At 41.5% G+C, this 25,936-nt stretch overlaps 2 long non-coding RNA genes across 2 annotated transcripts; one reads left to right on the top strand and one right to left on the bottom strand.

Annotated features, from left to right (window-relative positions):
* Positions 1 to 8,638: 8,638 nt before the first annotated feature.
* On the top strand, positions 8,639 to 13,378 carry LOC147653706 (uncharacterized). Its single transcript, XR_015285747.1, has 2 exons — positions 8,639 to 9,277; positions 11,090 to 13,378. It is a non-coding gene; the product is annotated as an uncharacterized LOC147653706 (long non-coding RNA).
* Positions 13,379 to 20,574: 7,196 nt separating this feature from the next.
* On the bottom strand, positions 20,575 to 22,577 carry LOC147653705 (uncharacterized). The gene is made up of 2 exons (XR_015285745.1): positions 22,122 to 22,577; positions 20,575 to 21,409 (listed from the first exon to the last, which is right to left on the bottom strand). It is a non-coding gene; the product is annotated as an uncharacterized LOC147653705 (long non-coding RNA).
* Between the last annotated feature and the right edge of the window lie 3,359 nt (positions 22,578 to 25,936).

The following is a 25,936-nucleotide window of genomic DNA, read 5'->3' as shown; positions in this document are numbered from 1 at the left end:
TAAGGCCACCAGTAGATGGTGGTAACAGCATAGTTTCTCAGTTGGTTTGGGTTTTTTTTTGGGGGGGGGGGGTTTTTTTTGGGGGGGGTTTTTTTTTCTTTGTTGGTTTTGGTTTGATTTTGTTTGTTTGTTTTGTTGTTTTTGTTTGGTTGTTTTAGGGTTTTTCTTTGGTTTTGGTTTTTTTGGGGGGTTTTTTTGCTGTTGTTGTTTGAGGAAAAGATTGACAATTCTATGTACTCCCCATTAGGCTTTAGATGTGATAATGAACCACAGGTTCATTGCCCAGCAGTGGGGAAGAACATGGCTCCCGGTGAAATAGCCACAAAGAGCTGGCTTACAAACCGGGTAGATGTGGCTCTAATTTCAGAGCAGCTGTCTGCAAAGGAAAGGGTTTTTTTTCCTTGCTTGCTTCAGATTTTCTTTGTTTTTTTCCTGTATTTAGAGTCTGGAGGATTTAGATTTGTGGTTCAGTTCCCACTTCAGCAGTAGCACCCACATATTACAAGGTAATGCTGCAGCAGCTTTGGTTGGTATAAGGTTTAAAACCTGAAGGCCCAAGCATGTTCCTTTTTTTCCTCTTTAAAATTAAATTTAAAAAATATATATTGAGTACAAGATAAAGATCTTTCTTACTGTTTCTTACAATGTCTGCAGCCTTGGTTTGGTTCCAGTGGAACAAAATTTAAGCTAATGAATGTTTAAATGTATTTTGACTACTTCTCTGTTCTTGCATACCCCAAAAAGTAATTTCAAACAGAAAATTCACCAAACCAAATCAATGAATCTGTGTCCATTGGACCAATGTCCAAACATTGTTCTGTGTATCTATTTTCCTCACCTTTGCAGCCAAGTCTTTGCACAGGCAGCACACTACCAACCAAAGCAGTATGTACAAAACACTACCAGTATGATTGTGTTTACTCCCACAAAAATCATACTGGAATGTAAAATTTTAATTCCCTCTGTGTCTAAATTGCACATATATGTGCTGGTAAAAGCATTTCAGCAGGTGTAACTACTTAATGTGTTCATTCACTTCACAGTAAATCTGATGTTGTAGCTAAAACTGTAAGAATATGAAGGAAGTTACACTGATATATGATTAGCTGCAGTCTGAGATGAAGACTTACTGGATTATTGCACTCACCTTGATTAAAGAAATATTGTAAATATTCTACAATATTTACTACTGCAGTCTGAAAATTTTTGAAGCCTTCCGAGACTCAGATGGTAAAGTGCACTTCTCCCAGAACGTAAAAGCTCCTTTATATAAAATGTAAAATTCTATTTTATGCTATCTGACAAAGAAATAACCTGATATAACACATACAATTGTGAAAAGTAGAAGGCCCATATTCCTAGTTTGAGGCAAATTGTTCCATGCATTTCGTATTTTTTGAATTGCAGGATGTGTTACATTAGCATTCAGTTTTTTTACTATCATGAGTAAGTTTTATTTTTTTATTACACCACTCTGTGTGCAATATTAGGCAATGTTGTGATTGATTGAAGCCAGGTGGCCTTCCACCACAACTAATCACCACTTAAGGAGAAGTTATACAATAGGAAAACAGCTCTCTTCTCAGTTATTCCTTTCATGCCCTTTTCCTACCTTTTTTTCATCAGGCTGGTTCCAGAGCTCCCAAAAACAAGCATAAATTAAGGCTGAGGTTGAGACCTGGAAAATCTGAGCTAATGGACAGAAAGAGCAATGAGTCAGACCCTTTTTGTGTGCTTCACAGCACAGCCTGAGCACCCCCACTGCTCAGAAACATGACTGAGAGCAGCTGTGCACATCGGTCACTGTTGCACTGGGGCTCCAGGATATTCCCTTTAATCCTCCCCATTAGTAAAAAAATCCAGCCAGAAGAGGTCAAGAAGCTGTAAAAGACGCAAAGACTCTTGTCTCCAATGCATTTTCTTGTAGTCTATTTTTACAGAAATCTCTCTTAGTTCAAGCTGTCCCAATATTAATGGTTCAGGGAGGGTTAGTCAGCCTTCCCAGCCATGGAAAACTAATCACGCCACTTAGGCAGCACAACAAATTGATAAGGTATTGTGGGAAGTGCTCTTTTATATTCTGGCAGCGTGGGCGCCCAGCCTGTGTCAAGTGTGCTCAGAGGATGCCGCAGCCATTCAGCTTAGTGTAAATACCTGCCACAAAACCTCTTCCAATAGCATCAAAGCAAACTCACTCTAGAGAAACAAGCCCTTCCTGTAAATAGCGGTGAAAGAGCCACTTTGTTGGCTGGTGGAGGTATTAAACATTTTCCTGGAACATTTACACCATGGCTAATAACAAATAAGCCAGAGTACACTGAAGCTTTATCATTTGTCTTTGCATTTGGCAGGTAAATTGGGATTTTGTTCAACAGCAGCTCTATAAGCTGAGAGAGACTTTGCAGGTTCAACGGCCAGTGAGGACCATCCCCATGCTGTAAGTCTCTGGGAGATAAGAAGCTGTAGGGGGGCAACCCCTGGGTATGACCTTTTAGAAGTGTCCCTGTGCCCCTTTGGAGATGAAGTCAGGTGGTACAGCTGGGCTAGTGCCTGCTTGCTTGCACTGAATCTGCTCTGTTGTGCTCATCCAAGGGCTATTTATGGTGATAAACCTTTCTCCTGCTCTTTCTAGAGAAAGTCCTCTTTCTCTTTTAGCTCACCAGGCTGTCAGAGGGGCTGATGCAGAAAGCAATTTATTCACTTTAAACCACCGTGTGGCACTTTGCCCTGACAAAGCAGGACGACAAGTCATGGGTTTCATTACCTTGTCTCCATAAATTTTATTCAATCAGATCCAGGGTTTAACTCTTTGAGTACTTAATGATGCTGGCTGATATGTAGTGATGGCTTGAAAACCCCTAAATCTGTCCTGCTGTTTTACAAGGGAACCTGAAGGTGAATTTGCGTTTTCAAATTCTGTCAGGCCTGGTGCTGTGACCCCTTCCTTGGGGAGGCTGAGCAACCATGCTCTGGGTGAACAACCTTTTCCTGTTGTCCATGGTAAACCTTCCCTGGCACAGCTTCATACCATTCCCTCAGGTCCTGTCACTGATCATCAGGGAGAAGAATGTCACAGTTGAAACTGAGAGGAATGATGGATTTGTCTTTACAAACAAGCTGTGGGTCTGCTGATAGATAGAACTAACACTGATAAAAGAAACACTGGGATAGATTCCACTGATTGAAAAAGATATTTGCTTTTACAAACAAACTAGTTTTGCTGATAAATGAAATTGGATAATGAAAGATGAAAGAGATGATGGGAAAACACCATAAATTCCATAAGAATTAAAAATTAAGAGGGAGGGTTATACATTAGAGGGGACTCTTAGGTATCAGGCATTCTGGGAAGTCTGTACCTCTCAAGAACCTCAGGCAATGGGGAAAGAGAGAGGGACATGTGGCCAGGAAATTAGGATAAAAAGGAGGCTGTGTCGTCCAAAAATTTGAGAGACCCCAGGAGTGTTGCAGGCTGGGTCCTGAGGGCCTGTCCGACGCCTGGCTTCTGCCAGCAACAAGCCCAGATAGTCAGGCTGTCCCCAGGGACAGAGCCGCTGGGGATTCTGCAAGCAGTCTCCAGACAGGGGTAACCCTCTGAGTACTGGCAAGGGCTTTAAGTGATCAACTCTTTTAGCAGTGATTTCTGCACTGTGATCAGCTCTGTTCAGCCCAGCCAGCCCCATTCAGGTGTTAACCCAGCCAACACAGATGAAAGACAGGAAGACCATATAGTGTTCTGCAGAGAGTCTTTAATGCAGGCTTCAGCAAAGGGGGCCAGTGATGGTCTAACCCCGAACCGGGTAAAAGCTGGGGTTCTTATGGGGAAGGGGAGAATCAGGAAGCGGACCAATAGTCTGAGACTGGGGTAAGATGACCAATAGTTAACAGGGAAATAACATGGGGTCCTGAGGCAGGGAAGGTGTCCACAGCTTAGTCACAGTGACTAGGCAGTTTTTTCTATCTTAGGGGATTGATCTCCAGGAAGGATGCCACAGATGCCTGTCAGAGGACTGGGCCTCGTCCACACAGGAGAATGCCCCATGGCCTCTCCCTTTATTCAAATAAAGTAAAAGGACTCCTCTGTCTCCTTTTTGGACATAAACCTCTGGTGTTTGTGGATTAATTTTCCTGACAATTTGGGGACTTTTCTGGGATATTTTCACCATCCGAGTAGGCAGGCAACAAGCAGAGCTGAAAGTGCACCTGACCCAGTTTCAGTGAACAGCTCCCCTTGGTGCTGGCCGGCACCTGATTGGGTTCCCAAGACTGTCCAGGAGACTGATGAGTGGTGGACCAGGGGGGCCCATGAAGAGTCAGCAGGGAAGGACCACTGAAAATCTCACTGGTGAGTAAAATGGGATCTTTGGGAAGCAAACCTGGGAGGGCACCCATGGAGAGTAGCACAGGTAAAAAAGGGCACCCATGGAGGGTTGCAAAGGTAAAGCCGGGAAGGGGTCCTGGTAAAAGGGATGACAATCCCACAATATCGCTGGGGAGTCCCTTGGGGAGAATGATGAGATCTTGGGACAGATTATGCATTCACCCAGAGGTAACTATGGAGATGATAGTAAAATATTGTTATTTTGTGTGGCCAGAGTATAAGTTGCCAAATAGACTTGCATGGCCAACTTATGAAACAGATGGAATTTGTTTGTGTCAAATTTTGTGGAGGTATTTAGAGGAGAATTGGAAAGGATGGACTGGAAGAGAATGTGGATTGATATGGTTTAACCAAGCAACAGGAGAAATCTATGGGTTTAGAAAAAAAGGATAAGAGGAAAAAGGGGAGGAAGAGGAAAACGGTGAGGATTGGGATGTTTTTCAACACCTTCCCCCATCTTGTCCTCCAGTGTTGCCAGCTGACCCAGGGCCAGCTGCAGGTCCCTTGAATTCTGGAGCAAAGAGATCAGGGAAATGCTGTTCCTACAGCTCCACCTAAGAATAACAATGGTGTAGGGGGAGGGGAGCAGCATATCGTATCACCCTCTAGAACTAGAAGAGAAACTCAATTTAGGACATCAGAAGCCCCCCAGACCCAAGAGATGGGTATACCAAATGCCACTCCACCAAGTTCCTTTGGGAGGTCAAAGGGGAGGGTTTGGCTTTGTAATTGTACCACTTACTACCCAGGATATAACAGGGTTGAAAAAAAGAATTTTCTTTTGCAAATAATTCTGCATCCATCCTGAAAAGATGTTAAGCCATATTTTCTTTTATGTTTTCCCTGTGTCCATATGTTTTTTCCTGTGCTCTTTCAACAATATTTGGCCAATTGATCATGGTAGTGAAGTGTTTGCCATCAAGGCAAAACCCTTCTTTTCCTTGTAAAGCATTGGAATGGGCTGCCCAGGGAGGTGGTGGAGTCCCCATCCCTGGAAATGTTGAAGAAATGACTGGATGCAGAACTCAGTGCTCTGGGCTGGTGACAAGGTGGTCAAAGGTTGGACTTTATGATTTTTTCAAATGCTGTTGCCTATTTCTTGGGCAACCTGAGAAATCTGCTCTTTTTATTTATTTTGGAACCAGACTGAGCTTCTATTACCAACTGACTTCACACTTTCAGTACCAGGGATATGAGTAGCCATAAAAAATAACACAGATTTGGGCTGGTCAGTTTTATGGCAGATACCATGAAGCTGGTTAATTCTCTGCCAGATTTTTCCCTTTTCTGCCTATTTTTTTAAAAGTTTACTGGTTTCCATCTAGGACAAATGACCATCAGATCTGGTTAGCAAGACAAGTAATCCAAGATTAAACTTTGGACATGATACAATTAATCTGTCTTTATTAAGGCACAGTTCTACAATATTCCTATAAGGAGGATGAAAAGAAACAGAATGTTTAACTGATGACAGTGGCTTTAGAGTGCAGACAATGATTTTCTTTCACAGATCAAAAAAAAATCTTGAAGCTTTAGCGGTGCAACAGAAAGGGAGATGTGGCAAGAAGCTGAGGTTATAGGATTCAGCTCTAAATACTTTTAAATATAGGGAGGCTCTATTGTTCTGGAATTTATGTACCTTCATTTAAAAGCCTCAGTCTGACCATGAGCTAACATGACTATGAGTTTTGGGACTCAGACTCAAAATTATAACCAGCTGTTTATGGTCAGTGGTTCCAGCTTTAATCTGCTGAAACAAGGATGATTGGGACCTTTATCTGTTTTCTTACCCTTCCCTTTCTCCTTCTGCTTCCCCTTCCCATTTCCTTTTGATTTTTAACTTTCCTTTTTCTTCTCCTTCTCCATCTCATTCTCCTCCTGTCTCCTTTGCTTTCTGCCTTATCCTTTTTCTTTATCTTCTAGAGACAAAAATATTATTTTTTTTAAACAGATTAACATTTTATAGTATCATAAGATCACAGATTGATTTGGATTGGAAGGGATTTTACAAACCATCTTATTCCAACCCCCCTGACATGGGCAGGGACACCTTCCACTATCACAGGTTGCTCAGAGCACTGAACACTCGCAGGGATGACAAATCCACAACTTTTCTGGGTAGACACACTTGGTGTTGTCACTGTGTGCTTTGTGAAATTTTTGCACATGAATTTACCTCACCACACTACAAGAAAAACAAGCTTAAGCATCTATCAGGTTATGATTTTTCTTTCTCCCAGTCCTATTTTCATGCTGACGGGTTAGCCTACTCCAAGATAAGTTTTAAAACTCTCAGGGATGCAGCTGTTGAAATGCATGTTAGCTGGATCAAAAAACAAATAAACAGCCAAGATGTGTGGGAAAGGAACCAACCGTACTCACTGTGAACACAGCAGTGTACAGGATGGACATCTTTTCCCTTTAGTTCCTCTTGTGGATTCAAAGTTGTGGGTTTTTTTCACCCATGAACCAGAGAGCAACATTTGATCTCAGTTTGACTTCTGAAATAGGTCACTGTCTGATTGGGGAGCAGAGATCTGCAGAGATGATGTGTCTGCTTGGAGATCAGTTTCTGGCAGCTAAGGCAGAGCAGAGAGGAAACATAAACGAAAATAAATATCTTTGTCCCTACCGTGGTTGAAATGGGCTCCACTGGTATCCAGGGACAGCAGAGGATTTGGAAAGAAAGGTTGCAATGTGATAGTATTTTTTCCCTTTGTGGGTTACTCAGAATCTTGCATGGGAAGATGGGGAACAGCTCTGAGCACAGATAATTGGGATGAATCAGTGTTTCTAATTCCACCCAGGATAGCCTCTGTGAGAACTGGAGAGGTTAGCCCCAAAACACAGCACTGGTTTGGAAACATTGCTGCTTGTTTCAAGGGGAGACAGAGTAAATAACGTGCACAAACACGGCTCTGGACTATCATTAGAGAGATTAAATTAAAATTATTTAATCTCCTCTTCTTTATGTTTTATAAACTAGATTACCTTGAGGGATGAAGTAAAGACTGCAGTGTGGTCTCTAATTTCTGACATTGTTAATAGTGTGTGGCCTTAAAAATTTGCAGACTGTGACAAGTTCAAGCACCACTGTTTCTACAAGTAGAGAAATGACTAAAATGACCAAAAAATGATTAAAACAAATGAGTAAATGTCAAAACAAACAAACTGGACATATACAAGCCCACAGATCCTGATGGGTTCCTCCCCAATGTTGAACAATGTCATTGTGAGGCCACTTTCAATTTTATTTTTAAGAAGTTGTGACAATCAGCAGATTCCTGCGGATTGGAAGAAGCAAATGTCACCTTCATCATCAGGAAAGGCAAGAAGTCCCTTCTGGGGAACTACAGGCCAGCCAGCCTCACCTTAATTCCTGAGAAGCTGATGGAGTAACTAATTCTGAAAATTATTCCCAAACATATAAAGGACAAGAAAGTGACTAGGAATAGTCAGGCACAGATGTACAAATCATGCCTGACCAAGCTAATAACCTCACAGACAAACTGGCAAAGTAGAGTTTAGATAGGTGGGCAGTGAGGTGACCTGAAAACTGGCTGACCTTCAGGATCAGACACTTGTCGTCTATGATATGAAGTCCAGTCACCAGTGGTGTGCACCAGGAATTCATACAGGGGCCAAAACTGTTTAAAAATTCTGTTAGTGACATCTATATATCATCTATATTCATCTATAAAAGTGATAATAATTTGATTTCTTTCTTTTGCAAAAAAAATAAAAAATCATGGATCCTGTTTTACTTCCAATTGCAGAAGCCCCCACAACTGAACATATACAACCAAATCCATATTGCAATAATTATTACACTCCAGATGAAAATTTTCAACTCAGCATTGAAAAATGTGTGAAATTCTTGCATTTTCATAAACCAGAGGGGGGTTATATGTGCTTCAACTGTTTTGTTCCTTCTTACTACTCAAAACAAAAAACCCCACAAAAGTTGAAACAAAACAAATGTAAGGAAATTGGCTCTGTAAAACAATACTGTGAGATTTTTATTTTTTTTAATCTCAGTGTAAACTACACCAAGCTCAAAGGAAAAGAAAAAAATTCTTCAATAATTGTAAACCTAGCCTGCAGTAATCAGACTGACATATCTGTCCTACTATGGGAAACAATACTAGCTAATGTTGAATTGCAGTGTGGTTTGTTTGGGGTTTTAGTAGTAATTTCAAATGTTTATCAGGTGCTCCAGTTTTGGGGTACTTATAGTCTCCTGCTCATGGCCTCACCAGCTGCAGGGTGACTGCCCCTGTCTCAGGAGCTCCACCCCCTGGGAAGGTCCAAGCTGGTGTGTCCCAGGAGAACAGGACTGTGTCACTCTGAACCTGTAACTCTGGGATATCCAGAGGATATCCTGCTTTCTCTATGCCTGGGAGAAAGCTGGGTGATTCTGGAATACAGTGAGTGGAAAGGTCATCTGTGAGATCAAGTGCCTAGGGAAGAACAGAAAGTGAGGCAAATAAAGAGTGGAGCTGCACCTATGTTTTTGTGCTTGTGTGAATGCCTGCCTGGCTTTCTGATGTCAGGGATAGCTGGAAACCTGCTGCAGCACCCTCAGGGTTTAGAAGAACTTCGACTTCACTGATGGTGGTCAGTCAGTCCCTCACACACCTGTGATGCTCTGACAGCTGTAGCATTTTCACTGGGAAACCCTGAAGGGAAAGGTTTCATCCCCAGACAGTGTTCTGTGGCCTCACTCCTCTTCCTAAACTATTAAGAGTACTTCTTTCGGAAAGAAGAAGAAACTGAATTTTTTTCCTAGTTCCTGCTGTGTTATTGGGTGTCTTAGCACACCCGAACACAAGACATCCATTTGAATGATTGGAAAACGCAGTATTCCCTGCTGGATGTCCCTCAGAAGGCTCTGAGGTAAGTCATTCCTCTGGCAAATGAGAGGACCCAAGGATCCAGTGTGTGACAGGAAAGCCCGGGGCCATGCAGGTGGGTGAGGAGATGCTGCTGTGACACTCCATCCATGTCTGCTGGAGGGAGCAGCAGCTGAGGTGCAGGCAGAGGGTGTGAGCCAGGCTGCAGGTGCTCACTGGGCCCACAGCTGTGCAAACAACATAACTCATGCTCTCCAGCTCCCACAGAGTTAGCAGGTACACACACCCTTGGATTCAAGGCTTCAGGCCAGCCAAGATGGGTAACTCTTTGCATTTGTCTGGGGGTACATTCAGAGCTGCTGAGAGCAGAGAGGATCTCTGACCTTTGACAGCCCAGCTTGCATTAGGTTGGCTCAGCTGGTCAGAGCCTGGTGCTAACAACACCAAACTTGTGGATTTGAGTCCACATGTATGGGCCACGCACTGAAGAGCTGGACTCAATGATCCTTGTGGTGCCTTCCAGCTCGGAATAGTCTCTGATTCTGTGATCTGAAGGCCCTGGTAAATAAAAACTGAATCTGGTCTTGTGATACTTCTTTGTCATTTATCTGGTTTTCCATCTCAAAACAGTTTACAAATTCTGTGCTAAGAAGCTCCATGATTTAGGTTGTACAGGTGAAACTTGGCACTTATAAGTTCATGTGACAGGGTCAGAGATTTTTTGATACCTGCATCAGAAAGGGCACGTACTTCTGAAGTACAGTCCTTCCCTGAACCTTTCCTGGCACTAATTGTGTGAATCCCATTGCCAAGGAGTTGTTTGCCTGTGTGACAAACTAGCCATCTGCTTAGGTCTAATGGTGCAAACCCAGAATTCTGGTAACTTCAGCAGAGCTTCCCAGAAGAGACACATGCAGCTGAGGTCAGGATCTGCTCTACTTAATTAAATAAATAAAGGTTAAGTACCCTGGAAGATCCATTTTTCAGTGTCCTTAACCTTGTCTTTGCTGGTGACCTCCTTATTTATTTATTTACTTATTTTCCAACTGAGCTTTTCATGGCCATTGACATAATTTTTCCAGCTTAATACAGAACATCTGTGGTCCCTATGCAGTGTCCTCTATAGGTCATGGGAAAGCTTTATCTTACTAATAAGCTCCATTCCTCTATATATTCAAGCCAAATTGATGGGGCCAAATGTGTTTATAAATAAATATTGTCTTGTAATGACCATTTCCGTATTTCCCAGAGGAATAGAGATTTTGTCCTTTTGAGCTGGCCAGCTGCCTCCTTTGTAACAGTGAGAACAGCTTTCCCCTGTCTGGTTAATGTCTGATTTATGTGGAAATGAAATCCCCAAGGTGACAGGCCAGTGATACTGAAGAATGCAATGCTCCCAGCTAGCCTTTAATAGTCAGGGAACTCTGTTCATCTGCCCACCCTTCATTTTTCCCTTCATCAAACAAAATTATGGTTGCTCTATGATCAGCTCTGTCTGCTTCAACCAAATCAGGGACAAAAGCATGAGGAAAGCAAGCCAGTAACACTTGAGTTCTGTCACTAAGAGAAATGACCACTGATGTAGGACATGGTTAAATTATGTAAAAATAAGTTTGCTGGGAAATGCAGAGCACGGATTGCCAAAATATATGGTAAATGATTGGCCCTTTACTGATGAGTGCACCAAGAAATACACTGCCATATGGCTTCTCCTCTGCACAAAGTGTGATCCAATAGCTGCTTATCTCTGAAGGATGATACTGTGCCCAGGGCTTATTTCTTAGCATTGTTCTACCTGAGAGAATACGTGCTTCTTACATAAGCCTTTATCTGCTTTGCAACCTCTTCCAACCAGGCAGCACTGCAGAAGAGGTCAGGATCCATCTTTTAAAGGCTTTCAGAAGAAATCCATTGAAGACTTCAGAAGAACAACACACAAGATTTATGTAGGATGTATTCACTTTTGAAGTTTATTAACTTCTTTATTAATCTTCACTTCTGAAGTTCTTCCTTGAGCTATATATATATGTGTTTATGTGGAGATATACACACAGAGTAAAGAATGCTTATTCTGATTTTTCACTCTCCCAAAATGTTGTACTGTGTGGAAGGGAATGAATGCCTGGGGATTTCTAGGCTTTGGTTTCTGGTAAAGCCAGTCTGATAAACAGCCTCCAAGCTTGATCAATAATGAGAATACATTCCTATGGCTATAATTTCATCTTACCTTATAGTCTATCAGAAAAGCAATGAGGAAAGAAAGGTAATTTTCAAGAACTTCATTTTGTTATGCAGAAAAATAATCAAAGTATTATCCTTCTCCCTTAGCATGCTGGGGTCTAGCACTTAGTAAAGAAAGGTTATATTAACATGTATTTGGGGTATTTAGGTGTTTCTCCATTTTTGTGAGAAATCCAATTTTGACTGATGCATGAGGGACTAGACAGAGCCTCCCTTTCCTGTACTCTGGAACATGTTCCATGGGAGAATTCAGCAGAAAACCAATTCCTGCAAATTAAATTATGACATCTTTATCACGTTTTCCAACTCCTTTCCTATCACACAGCAATGTATGTCAGAAGGGGATGTGTACACTGTGGCCTGGTTTTGATACCAGTGAGATTTTGTATTGCGGTCCTGGCTCTTCTGTTTCAAATGGCAGAGGGAAAGCTGCACCACTAAGAAAACGATATAAAATACTGTTTGTGGATATTTAATTTCAGGTTTACGAAATAGGAAAAAAAACAAACCGAAACAATCCCATGCCAAACCAGCACAATTGATCTGTTACTGCTGGGATCTGTTCTTTCTTTGCTGTTATGTAAACTGTGTGACAGCCTGGCTTTCCAACAGCAGGAAAATCTCCTGAGAAGAAACATGTCTCTCACTTCCTCTGGGAATGCTCAATTCCCTGGAGATTCTTCTTGCTTGACATTTTGTTTCTCAAGTCTGGAACCTTTGCTCAGATGAGATAAGTAATTTTTCTTTCTCTGGCTACAAGCAGTATATGTAATTATGTAATTGCAAGGCTTAAGGCTAAATTGGTTTATGACAGTGGATATGCAGGGGGTTGTCCTCACAGAGCTTTTCAGAGCGAGACTGAGCTGGGCTGCATTACTTTGGCAATATTTTGGTGACAGGTAGTACAGCAAGCTCAGGAAATCCCTGTTCAGTGGTGGGCCATTGCCCATCCCTGCTCTGATGCCTTTTCCTTCAGCAAACTTGGGGACCAACATACTTGAATGCAAACTAGTGAGTACTTCTTATGTTTTTGAGCCAGAAACAAACCCTGTTTATAAAATTTAAACAGATATTTGTTCAATCTTCTGGAAATACAGCAAAGTTAGTGTGAATAAAGGTTGTAAAATATGATGAGGTTGCATCTGGAAAACCTGAAACTTTCCACAAAACACCAGATTCAGATTATGCTCAGATTATGTCAGAACAAGTCACGAATTTTAGCTAACGTGAACCTCTTCTTTGCACCTGATAGTGTTTTCAGATAGGAGCTGCTCACACATTCACAGCATTTGCAAGGCACTTTGCAGGCTCACAGGCAGGACTGATCCAATAAATGCACACAAGTGATCCAAACAGTCACTTAAATGTATTTTCATTGTACAGTGCTTGTATCTGGTGTTTCAAACAGCACCAGTCTACTCTGCAGTGTCTGGAGGTCTGTCTCCAAAAGGAGACAATTCTTTCAAAACCAGTACTGAACCATGAGATATTATATTAGGGAACAATAAATCTTGTTTTCTTACTGAATTACTGATGTATTTTTTTTCATTATTAAACGAGGTTCTCTTGTTACATTATCTTCCTCTCCTTTTTTTACCAGAAAACCTATGGAACAAAAATAGCCTGCTGTCATATGGAAAGGGAAAGTAGAACCTTACTGCTTTTTCCTTTTCCATCAGAAGTTGCACTGAAATGTCTAAACAAAGGTATTTGTGTTTGTATGGAAGTGTGGGGCTAAAGAACTCCCTGGGGCTGGAAGGCACACACCCATGCTGCCTGAGAAGGGCTGCTTCAGGATTAGGAAAACTCCCCTGGTAGACAGATTTATGCTCTGGAGATCAAGCCACTTGAATCCCTTTGAATGCTCTCCCTGCCTGGACTCCTTAAGGAGATATTTAACTGTAGGATCCTTAAGAATTCTCCTAATTTGAAGGAGGCTTCACACATGTGTACAGGGAGTGCTGAACTGTTTAGGATTTCAGAGGTGCTCAGGTGTTTTACAGAATCAAAGAATGCTCTGGGTTACAAGGGACCTGAAAGCTCATACGTTCCATCTCCCTGCCATGGGCAAGAACACCGTCCACTAGACCAGATTGCTGAGATTCCCATCCAGCCTGACCTTGAACACCTTTTATCTCATTGGGTAGCAGCATTCCCAGTGTTTTAATTTTGTTACATTTATTCATATTAGCAGACAGTACTCTACAATTCACAATTTATTAAGCACCTATGTCTTAGCAAGTGATTCCCAAAACAACTGGAATCCAGCACTTGCAGATCTGCCCTTCAGAAGCCTGTGATCTGAAATAAACCAAAACCACATTTACTTCACCAGAAAGAATAGTACACTTACTAAGAAATGGTTTTAAAAATGTGACCAGCTGACACTCCTGCTTTCCTTAAAAGCTGTCCATCCCTTGACTTCTTCAGAGCATTCCCACATTAGTCTGGTTCCCTAGAGGAGCTGACTTATCCTCTCTTGGATGACAAATTCCTTCAAGTCTGCTGCCTCTGATATCCCTGTTTTCCATCTTGCCTGGTCATTGTCTTATTACAATACTCCATATGTGCTGGAAATGGCTTGTCCTACCATTCCTGCATTTTATTCTTCCTTTTGGCCTTTGTTGAACTGATTCACTGGAGTGGCCCAGCCAAACTGTTTCAGCATTCACTCTGCTCTGCTTACCACAAAAAATCCATGTTGCCAATGCTCAAAGTGTGTGCAAGACCCTCACATGCCATAATCAGTTGCTTAGCAGGAGAAAAAGCAAAAGCCAAGGAATGGAAACAGGAATCTGGTTTGTGTCTGACAGCCCCTTGAGCTGTGCTCTGGCAGCTCCAAGTGAGCCTTCCCTGGGGGGACATCAGGCACATGTGCTATGGAGAGCAAGAGGATCCAGGGCTGATCCTTGCTGCTGCTGGGAGTTTGCATGGCCACGGAGTGTGACCCAGCTGGGAGCTGGTCCCTGCCTGGCTGAAGGGGCTGCACGTAGCTTCTGTGCTTGCTGCTGACTTCCATGACCAAATTCCATGTCCTGCAGGGCATGTGCACCTCCCATGCAGTATCATCCATGGCTGGAGAACTCCCCAGGGACACAAATGAGCACTGTGAGTAAGTGCTACCCTTCAAAAGTTCACATCTCTGAGTAAAACCATTTAGGAAGCTCTCTGTGTCTTTGCTAATGAGCATTTCATCCCTTGAAAGGTATTTTTACCCTCTTCTGTGTGCATGGTGCTGATGGGTCCATATTTGTGGTAATTTTAACAAGCTGAAATGCCACAGCCTCTTGAGGATTGCAGGCACCAAATTATTGTGGGCAGGTTTTTCGAAGGGAGGTCTGGAATCTGTTGCTACTAAGAAAACCCCTCCCCTTTTCACAACAGGAACAAACCATTAACAAACTTTGGATGTGTATTTGCACACACATATTTGTACATGCACATTTTCCTCTGGTTTATTTCCTCAGTGTCATATCTCAAATGACATTCCTAAAGTACCCATATGAAATGCCTGGAAATCCTGATGGGGTATGAGTTCCCAGCCTTTCTCCACCACTGCATGCAAATGTAAGTCAAGTTGAAAATTTCCAAGAGGAAAGTGACCATGAGAAACTCACTGAGACACTTGACAGAAATCTAAACCAACACATTGCAGAGTTACAAACAAAAACTGATCTCAAAACCAGCACTTCTCCTGTGACATCATGTCACATTAATCACTGCTAGGTTGACCTAATAAGGATGAAAATTCCCACTTCAGAGCATGCTCTTCCAAACAAAAAAATGCATCTTCTGCTGTGTCAGACCTTTCTTAATGTGTGCCAGAAGAGATGGAGCTGGAAGCTTTGCTCAGATGTGAGTGTAGTTAGCTGAGGCCCTGGAGTGGCAGAGAAGTTCATCTTAGTGAGGGTTTTGAAGCATGATGGAGTCTCTGAGAATGCAGATTCATTATATATATATGTATGTATGTATATGCATATATAATGGAATCTTTTGGTTGGAAAACCAAAGTAAGAATAACTTGGAGAATCCCTATGTCAAATCTAGCAATGCAAACACTTCTTTATATATGTATAAATGTGTGTGTACATACATACATACATACATAGATATATATATACACACACACACACAAACACACACACACACACATATATATATATATATAAAGTTAAACAAGTTTTTCTCCTTTGAGTTGATAATTTGCCCAAGGAGAACTTAAAGTGAAGGATTTTACTGATGAATTAGTAGTTCTGTGCTTGAAGTGGAATAGGAAAGAATGTGTTGATATACACAGATGCAAGGTTTTGGAAAGACATAAGGAGTTATCACCACTTGCTGGCTGAGTGATCTGCAGTGGATTGCAAACACTGTGCAAGGTGTGGTTACCTGTCATGGTTTTAAAGCAGTAACTAAAAAAAACTAGAAAACTTACTTATTTCTTGCTGTGAGACGTGGATTGGAACAAGAGCAAAACAGGTGTAAAACTTAAAAGGAATAAAGTTAGTTTATTAACAAAACTACAAGAATAATAAAACTAAAATAAAACTTCCAGAAAACCCTTTTTTTCCCCCACTACCCAACCATTCTTTTTGTTTACATGACAACATAGAGACAACAACCTTTGGAACTTTGGTGTTTAAACAGCCCCCAATTCCTGCTAGAATCTTTTCGTCAGTCTCTGTAGAGAAACAGAAGTCTTCTTCTACTAATCTATGGAGTTTCTCACAAGAAAACTATTTCTGTTATAGCTTTCTATTTTTCTGATGCCAGCTGCCCAGAAATCTGTCATCAGATTTTCTCTTCCCATTTCACATCACTCTGAGGCGTGTTATGGGCCATGAGTCTAGGGATGTCATTTTTAAGGATGAGTTATTCAAAGGCAAAAGTTCTTTTCATCTGTCTCTGTGAGCTTCCCTGGAAAACAGAAGTTTTCTCTTTGCCTCAAGCGGCCTCAGATCTTCAACTACTACTTCTCCCCTTCTGTTCCAGCACCTCACTGTATCATAATTACTCCACCTTTTGCTCAAAATCCAAACTTTGAACACTCCATTCCTCCCCATATACTCTGTCATGAATTAAAGGAGTTTTTTCAGAACATTATTGTCCATCTCCATAGCTTTAACAGAAAAATATTTCAGCTTAATTAAAGCATCTCCTTATTCTCTACCTTTTCTGAAGCTTAATTCTTTTCTTTACTGTCTCTGATAGTTTAAAAAGTCTCTTTACATGTTGATTACTCTCTTTTTCCTTCTCTGGAAAAAAGGATTAATCTGCAACTCTTACCTGGGTAATGAAAGGGTTAAAATCTTGCCCAGGCTTTGTAGATGGTTCTGTGATCTCTGCTGGAGCAGCGGATGGAGCTGTCTTCGATGGAAGATTCTTCATGGCTGCTCTGGAGAGTGTGGTCACTGTCTCAGCCTGCCGCAGGTCAAGAGCTTTTTTTCTTTCTTTACTCGGCAGTCTCTGGTGAATTCATACACAGCAAAAACTGCAGCTGAGCCAGGGACCGGCCTGGCCCAGCCTGGGCCTGGGTGAAACCCTGCAGGCCCCATCTCCCGGCCGGGAGCCGTGGCAGGCTCAGCCCAGCCCCCTGCCAGGGCTGCATGGCCTGGGCAGGGGATGGGAAGCCAGCTGGAGCTCTGTAACCTTTAACAGCCAGGAAACAAAGAGAGAAAGAAATTCCCAGGCTTAGGTCTTAAGGTGGTGTTCACAGGTTGCTCTCACTTTTCAATGGTTAAAACTTTCAAATTTGAACAGATTATTGTGCCTTAAGGAAAAGACTCGTGACTGATAACACCATACTTAATGCTAATGCTAATATAATGCTCTAACTTCACGCTAATATAAACTGAAGGATATTCACATCTTTAAAATGAGGCTAAATTTAATATTTCATGGACCACATTCAGTCTTGTATTACATTTTTTCATGTGGAAGTTTACAGTATAGAGGAGCTGACTATAAGGAGAGCTTCAGTCCAGAAATTTTATTGCTCTCTTAATTTAACACAAAATATTTAAAGAATGCAGTGAGATTTTTATATATGGAAAAAATAGCACATCCCAAACAATTTAATCTAATCAGCCAAGATCTGTTTATAATATGATTTAAAACACCAGCCAAGGCTGAGCAGACAACTTTTATTAGTAGCTAATATCTTTTTGAAAAGATAAAGCTGTGAGATGAAAAGCTGACCACCCAAGGGGCAAACAGTTGTCACTCAAACTCAGCAGTTTCTCTCTGTGTCATAACCCTTCAGTTTTGATTTATGCCCTGCCCTTGACTGAATTTGAAAACCATGGCAGTCAGGAGAAGCAGCCCCTTTCTGACAGACTAACCCAGATCACCCAGAATGAAAGACCTAACATCAAAAAATACACCCTGAAGGATAACAAGGCTGGGACATGGGAGGATGCAGTCAGTGTTCATGACTATTGTGGTTATAAAAGGAAAAAAAAAATACACTTGAGGAAAGCAGTGCTGTTCCCTGGATGAGGAAGATGCTGAGTCCCAAACCTCATTAGCCCTTTGCAGTCACTCCAGTGCCATTCCTCAGTTTTATGGTCTTTGTAGTAGACCTCAGACCATAAAACCAAGAAATATCATTTCACTTTTGCCCACAGAGAAGCTGCCTTTCTCATCCTTGCTACTAAGCCAAAATTTATCAACAGCAAGAATCCAAGTAAACTCCTGGAACAATGAGATACCCTAATTTTTACAAATTGTTCCCAGGGACATTTGTCAATGCTGTTTGAAGAATCCATAAATAGCACTGAAATGCATTTGTCAAAAAAAATCAACCATTTGGGGATGCCTGACTCTGGTGGGGTTTCTGTTTGTTTGTTTCATCTGTGGGAGATTAATTTAAGACTCAGAGGAAAGCTTTCTCTTGACCAAAATTCATTAAACTCTCCCTATCCATAAATTTGGAGTGCAGCAGGGACCATTAGATCATCCCATCTGACATACTGAGAAAATACAGGCCATGACATCATGCACAGCTACTCCTGCACTGAGACCAGAAAAGTGTGTATACATTAACAAGTATCCTCCAGAAAATTACAGCACATTTGTGGTGGGAGTGAGATCTTCAGAGGGATCAACTCTTCCTTAGGGTACAAAAAAAGGGTCTTAAAACCTTTGTTAAAGGTGAAGAGAGAATCCATAATGTTTTTGTTTGCCTCTTTGAATTTTTAATAACCTAGTTATAGGTTGGTATATAATTGGTATAATTAAAAAATAATTGGTAGCAATAAATAAAGTATGGACTATATTTTCCTTGAATGCATGATTTTTGTCTTCCTTACACTGAAGTGTGTCTTGATGGTCCTAGAATATGCCTTTCACTGCTAGCCAATAACTTGTCAATGTTCTGAGAGTCCTCATCCAGAAACCCCCTGAATATATATTATTTTTAAGTATTTCTTTTAATCCAAGCCCTTGGTGATGTGTCCTGTGAGTGTCTCAATCCCAATGGCTGTTTCTCTTGGACAGCACTGATCTTGTCTCTGCAGGCTAAATTTCTCTTCAGCATCCAATAAAGGAATATGGGAACGTATTTTATCTTTACTGTCCAATTATCACATGAGAAATTTTATTTTTTTTTTAAGTTCAAAGAATTCTTAAAGGAAAATAGAAAACACAATTCAGAGAGATTGGGCTGAGAAGAATTAATAATATGCTAAGGGTATTAGAAATTCCTGCCTATCATCTTAGATTAGTCTAGGATGTCATGTTAACACAAACATAGGGAAAAATATTTCAACAGGAGCATGTGGGGGAGAAAAAGTTAACTCTCACCTGGCTATTCAAGCAACCCCCACCAGTGTTTTGAAAACACCAGGCCCAGCAGAGATTATATTTATGAAAATAATGAGAGCTTTGTTCCTTTCATCATATAATATCTAATTTTTTTTCTCCTGTCAAAGCTCTGTTCTGGTCCTGGACTAACTGCTTTTGCAGCTTGCAGCAAAAAACATTTGCTAATAATAACCACTGGAGTGCTTGGAAACGGGATTCACAAAATGTCCTCTGTCTCCAGTTCATGGAGAAAAAAAAAGATGTAGAGAATTACCCATCTTTTTTATTTCAATCAGAAAAAATAGTGTGTCCATGCTGCTTTCCAGATTGCAAAGTAAAAGCATGATTCCTGGTCTGAACTTTATAAAGTGTAGATAAAGTCTTAGGCTTTTACAAGATTCATTTACAATGGCTGTGAGGCAAATCCTCTGAAATGACCCTTTGGCCTGGAGTGACACGTGGCTCTAGGGCAAAGGCCTATGGTACACATGAGGTAATAGCTAAATCTGAGTATTCCTCTGCCTCCCACTTTACAATGTCCTGAGTACCCCAGAAAGCCCAGAAGGAAAGGTAAGCTTTCTGTGGAAAGGGCCATGAAGTTGTATAGACCAGGGTAGATTGCTGTAGGACAATGTACTCATGAAGAAATGCTCAAGGGTCAGAACTATTTAACAAGGCCAGTGATGCCAGGGATAGCAGAGCGGTTCAAAGTGTGGCTTGCATCAGGGTCTTTCCAGCACTGAGCTCCTGCCTCTGTCCTTGGCTCACACCAGATATTGCAAAAGAGAGTGCAAGAAGACCTGAAGGTGACAGCCACAGAATCAGCTGCCAACAGGGAAAGTTTCCTCCAAATCCTGTTTCTCAGATGTTGGCTTCAACCCTGGAGCATTAATCTTTATATCCCCTGTAAGCACTGTCTGTATTTGTTTGCTCTGTGTCCCTACCACGGTAACTGAATCTTCTGGGTGTCCCAAACGAGGACAAAGGCTCTCACTGACATTTTTCAGCTTGAAACAGAGAAGCTCCTTAAAATAAATCTAGAAAGAAAAAAATAAAGTACAATCCCAGACGTTATGCCCATCCTGGAATAACTTTATAATTATTTTTCTAAGCTTAGAAAACAGTTTTGCTCTTCTGGTAGGCTGCACAAAGAGACCAAGCATATTAAATACACAGAATAAGTGATGTCAAGTAATGCAGTTCTACTTACACCATGTTGAAGAGGGATGGGAATGGTAGGGACACAAGTAAGTGTGAAGGGATGATGTTAATATGTGAAAAACGAGGTTCACATAATTTTTATAGAATTTAAAAGTTTAATAAAAATGACAATTAGGAGAAAAAAATAAAGTATACAGATACGACCAGGTGTCTCTGCATTCAGCCAAGAGAGCACACCTTCCTAACAAAGGATTGTCCCTTAAAAACAGAATCCTACTACATATCCATAAATTCTCATACATATTCATACATTCTTCTTAGGATCTTTGGTGTTCTTCTGTTTAGTTTTCTCTTGCCCCCTTCCCAATAGATCAATCTTCTTGGCGCCATTGAGATTTGCACTCCCTGATACCAGAAATGTAATAAATTCCTCCCCCCAGAGTTCTAGTCACTGCTGTCTTCATCTGGATAAGATAGTTTACAAAAGAAAATAAATGGGTCTCCAGCTATCTTTTTCAGTCTTTGGGTTATACAGACAAAAGTAGTTTTTGTTTTAATGCTATGTCATAGCTTAACATATGTGTATTATACCACTATTTCTAAGTTTCATCAATAACAGAAATAAAGAAAACTACATTAATACAACAAAAATTTCCATTCTTATACACATAACATTCATTTTAATATTTGCGAAAAGCCAACAATATATGTATCTATAACAAATACCTTACTGAATCAAATTTACTAAAATATTATCAATGATATGGACAGTTAACTGCTAAAATGAACTGTAAGCACAGTTACAGAGTAGAAATCTCACCATCATTCTTAATTTGTCAGTCTGTGTTACAAACAGAAGGCTTCAAAATTAAAATAAAGCCCCTTTCTGATGAAGTTGCCAGGGAGAATAATTAAACATATTGAGCTGTGGTGCTGCCAGCTGATCCCCTCTCAGTGGGCAAAGCTGCGTCTGAAAAGACATGCAATGATATAGCAAAGCTGGATCTGAAATCTGTCCTTTCAGTGAGGAAAGCAGCTCCCAGGCCCAAGACCTCTCCCATGCTGTCCACCACTAGCTGCCTCTGTCCCTGACCTCCTTCAGGACCGCAAAACTTAATCAAGAAAAAGGCTTTGCAATGATTTTCTGCATGGCACAGGAGCACCACACATATGAACATGACATTCATGGCACATAGTTCTGTCTTGTTTATCTGTTCAGCATCCTGGCATATGACTGAGGTGTCTTAGTGTTAACGCAACATACCAATGTCCCTGCACTGTTCCAAGAAACAGTGGATTAGATGTGAAGCAGAGAGGGCCATGAAGATGAAATAAAATTTGGAAGGAGAAAATGAGAAGACTGTTCTGGGCAAAAAACAAAAGCTCATTTGAAATACTTAGAGAATAATGAGGTAATATAGGTAATGTAAAATTATTATTCAACAGCACCAAGGAAAAGGCTGGGATACAGGAAGGACCAAGAGTATAGATGACTGAAGAATACAAAGAGACATGAAGGAAAGGAATAGGGAAAAATCAGAGATGGAAAAAATCATTATTTGTTGGAGGTTAGGATTTTTCCTTTTGTTTCTTTCTCTCATAGAGTTTTGTGGCTAAGAGACTGTAACGACCAGTAAGAGAGGCAAAAAAGGTGAGGGAAGCATGCAGCTGGCTACTCTTACCTGGGAGGTTTTCTTTTTGGAAGGGCAAAGATACCATGAGATTCAGGCGGGTTGGTGAAGGGCTCTGGGCTTCTCTCGCTCTTGACATCGAAGGAGGCACAGCTGGTCTGCAGTCGCTGCCCAGAGGACTCACTACCACGATAGAGTTTTTGTCCTTCCACTGATTTTCATACTGTGGGTGAGCCTTTGCTTACAAGAGCATCTGTTGGAATGGGGCCTTATTAACACCCAATGTGACTGGAAGGGACCCTCACCAATTGTTTGGATGCCTCAAGGAAAACCCAAGACCGAAAACCCCTTCCTGGAGGGCATGTCTCCCTGGCTGCCTGCAGCAGCTGCTACGGGAGAAGCCCAGCTGCCACTTTTTCTACTACACTCTAACCCAGTACCCCCTGCCTGCAGGGACACCCCGTTGCTCTTGCTACAGCTGTGGAGCTGCTGCTCTGGTGTGTGCTCATGCCTGCTGTCCCTGCTGCGGCCCATTTTCACCACCCAGCCCCACCCACCATCACTGCATGAGGGAGATGCAGCTGAGCCCTGTGCCACAGCGCCCACTGCAGGCTTGGGGGAATCATTGCACCCACGCTGCTCAGCCGGGAGCCGGCAGCGCCCCTGGCCTGGAACTGCACTGAGGGGAAGGCGCCGGTGGCAGGGAGAAGGCTGGCACTGGGTTCAAGGTTTGATTTGTGCTGCTGCCTTGTTGTTTGTTTGTTTGCCTTGTTATACATACTAGTAAAGAACTGTTATTCCTTTTCCCATATCTTTGCCTGAAAGCCCTTTAATTTCAAAGCTGTAAAAATTCTGAGGGAAGGGAGTCATATTTTTTTCATTCCAAGGGAGGTTTCTGCCTTCCTTGGCAGACACCTGTCTTTCAAACCAATACATTATTGTAACTTTTCTTCTTATTATTTTTTATAGAACCTGTTTCTGCATAGTATCTGACTTAACCATGTATCCAACAGATAGCTGCGGAGAGATTCACAGTTGTGGAAAAGGAGAAGAGACAAATTGTATCTGCTTCACTCTGACTCTTCTTGGAAGCTGGAGCTGATCATTGTTTGGACACACAACAGACAGATCAATTTCTCCAGATGTTTGCCATCCACCCTTCCAGAACATTTATGGGCAGGCCAGAGGATGAATGCTTTCAGCAGAAACGTCAGTTTCCTCTGCTGCTTCAGATGAAGTCAGAATTTTTGTTCCGGAAAGCACCTGTTCCAAATGCAGGCAGTCCACACCTCACAGCAATGCTCCTCCATGCCACTATCCAACACCTTGTGATGCCTGAAACCATCCATCCAACAACTGCTGATGAGCTACTTCCAAAGAGAATGAGAATCCAGCATTGCTTTTGACTGTTTTGCTTTACAGGAAAAAGCAAGCATATAAATGTTTGAGTGGCTTGGAGGGTGTCCTGGGGTGACTTTATGACACTGGCATTCCCAATCTGTTGCTATATTTTATATATTAGTAAAGGCCGGTATGCACAAACCAGCCTTTGGAATAAGTTGTGATATTAAGGGCTAAAATCCTTGAAACTTGCCTGCAGAAGAGAGAGTAAAGCAAAACAATATCCTTGTGTACAAGGATAAGAATGTAAACTTGTGTGTACTAGCCAATAGTAGCTTGCTCTGCCCGCAAACCCTGTAGACCCTATAAAAGGTGTGTTAATAATAGAAATAAACGGCATTCACAATTACTTCTGTGAAGACTGGTGAACAGCTCGGGGGTCTTTCAACATCTGGCGCTCCAACCAGAGACACCCCTGCGGGCAGAGGGGCTTTGGAGTCAGCGGAGTGGATCTGGGCATTAGACGTCGCGGGCTTGGATCGGCACCGGATAGGCAGCCTGAGCGCGGTGAAACGCTGAGCGGTAGGACGTGGAAAGTCAGGCTGCTGGGGGGGGCCCAGGCAGGCAAGGGCGTGGTAGAAGGGTCGCAACCTTCCCCCTTGCGGGTGGCCGTCAGCATGGAGGCAGAGTTTACGGCGGCAGATAAACTGCTTCTCTGCATCCTCGTTAAACGAGGCGAAGCAGCCCAGGAAAGGACCTGGATATGCTCATTATATGGGCTAATTGTCATGGGCATTTGCAGTGCTCACACTGCTTTTTGCGGTGCAAGAACGGACTGATATGTCGGCTCTGATATGGGAAATGGCAATTACAGAAAAGAGCAAGGACACTGTGTCTCTCGGTTGAACTTGGCAGATTGCAATTAATACCTTAAAAGACAGAAAAGTGAGATATGCTGAGGCTGTGAGCCCCATAATTCTACCTGTGTCACAGCGGCAGATGCCTTTACCTCCCACTGCTGGACAAGCACTCCTATCTATGCTGACCATGGAGAGAGGGAGGGAGAGTCAAAGAGAAGAAAATAAAGAAAAAAAAAAAAAAAAAGAGAAAAAAGAAAAAAAAAAAATAAAAGTTCCACAGCGAACGCTGAAGCAACGAACAGAATCTGTTCAGTTATGGCAGGATGTGATACATCCAGAAATATTTGCTTCATTTTTGGAGTCACTTTTAGCATTACAATCTTATTTAAGTTCCATCTTTACCACCCTGGAAGGAAAGAAGCCAAATTTAGTCTGGTTTCCACCCGAACCAGGGGGACATGGGGGAGCACAGAGGTGTGTGCAGAGAACAAAGGCACCCTGGGGGCAGAAGCAGCAGTAAGAAAAGTTCCAAGGCCACGCTGATAAGCTGCAATGATCGCCGTTGTTAGCACCTGGCCATGAGAGACTTTTCGTGTAACATCGCCTGCTTTTGTAAAATCGTGCCCTTTTTTCCTTTATCGGCAAAGAACACAAGAGATTGAGAGAAAAAACTTTTGCATTTGTTAAAGTTAACTTTGTGAGGTTTTTCTTTTCCTTTCTCTCCGTTTTCCTCGCTGCAAGAGTATGTAGAGAATGTGAAGGAAGATAAGAGCAGAGCTGCAGCAGCAGCAGGGTGGGCAGCTCACCCCCCTGCTCCCTCTCTAAGAAGAAGCACCCAGATAATACCCAGTTTGTTAAAAAGTCATAATTTATTGGGTTTTCAAAATGTTTTTATACGCCATTGTAGAGTTAATCTTGTGTTTTAAGTAATTATGAGTTTATGCAATTGCAGTTTTTAAGATTTTACTAGAGAAGTTATTGTGATTCTTTGAACGTTTAAGAAAAAAAAAAAAAAAAAAGAGAGAAAAAGTGTTTAACAGAAGTTGCCTTGCAATAATTGGTTTTAGAACCCAAGGTTAAAATATGGTATGATTTACAGCTTCTAGGAAAACCTTCCAATTAATGATATCTACAGAAGAGATTTGTGGTTTAAAAAATAATTAGTTAAGAGAACTTTACTGTACAAGACAAAGTTAAGTTAAAGTATATATTATCTATTTGCTTGTTTTTTTCACAATTTTAATAAGGTAATTTTAATGTGAGTCCTTTTGTTATATAAAGCACATATAACTGCATATACACCAATTTGGATTTTGGGTTTTAGTTTAAGAATTGGACTTGATGTTTCTGAAAAAATGTAAATGTAGTACTTTTGAAAAGTGCTACAAAGCTGGATGGCAACTCACCAAATCCTGTGTTGTTGTGGTTTTTCTCTAGAAAAGCTGCACTTTCAAATCCTAACCAATTTAAGCATATACTAGGCAAATTCCTGTTATGAATAAGTACTTTTAGTAACATTTGCAGTTATTGTGGGTTATTCTCAAAGCTAGATGACATAGAATTGTGATGTATTTGTTACATTCTTATAATCTTTATAGTGAATTCATGTTACTGTTATATTGTGTTTTAAAAGTATATATCAAACTTTTAGTTGCTTTTTGTACT

Source organism: Cyanistes caeruleus, chromosome 4 (genome assembly GCF_971803275.1).
Source record: "Cyanistes caeruleus chromosome 4, bCyaCae1.hap1.1, whole genome shotgun sequence".
In the NCBI taxonomy this organism is placed as follows: Eukaryota; Metazoa; Chordata; class Aves; order Passeriformes; family Paridae; genus Cyanistes; species Cyanistes caeruleus.
Note: the sequence above shows the minus strand (reverse complement) of the source record. Positions and strands in the feature narration are given on the sequence as shown.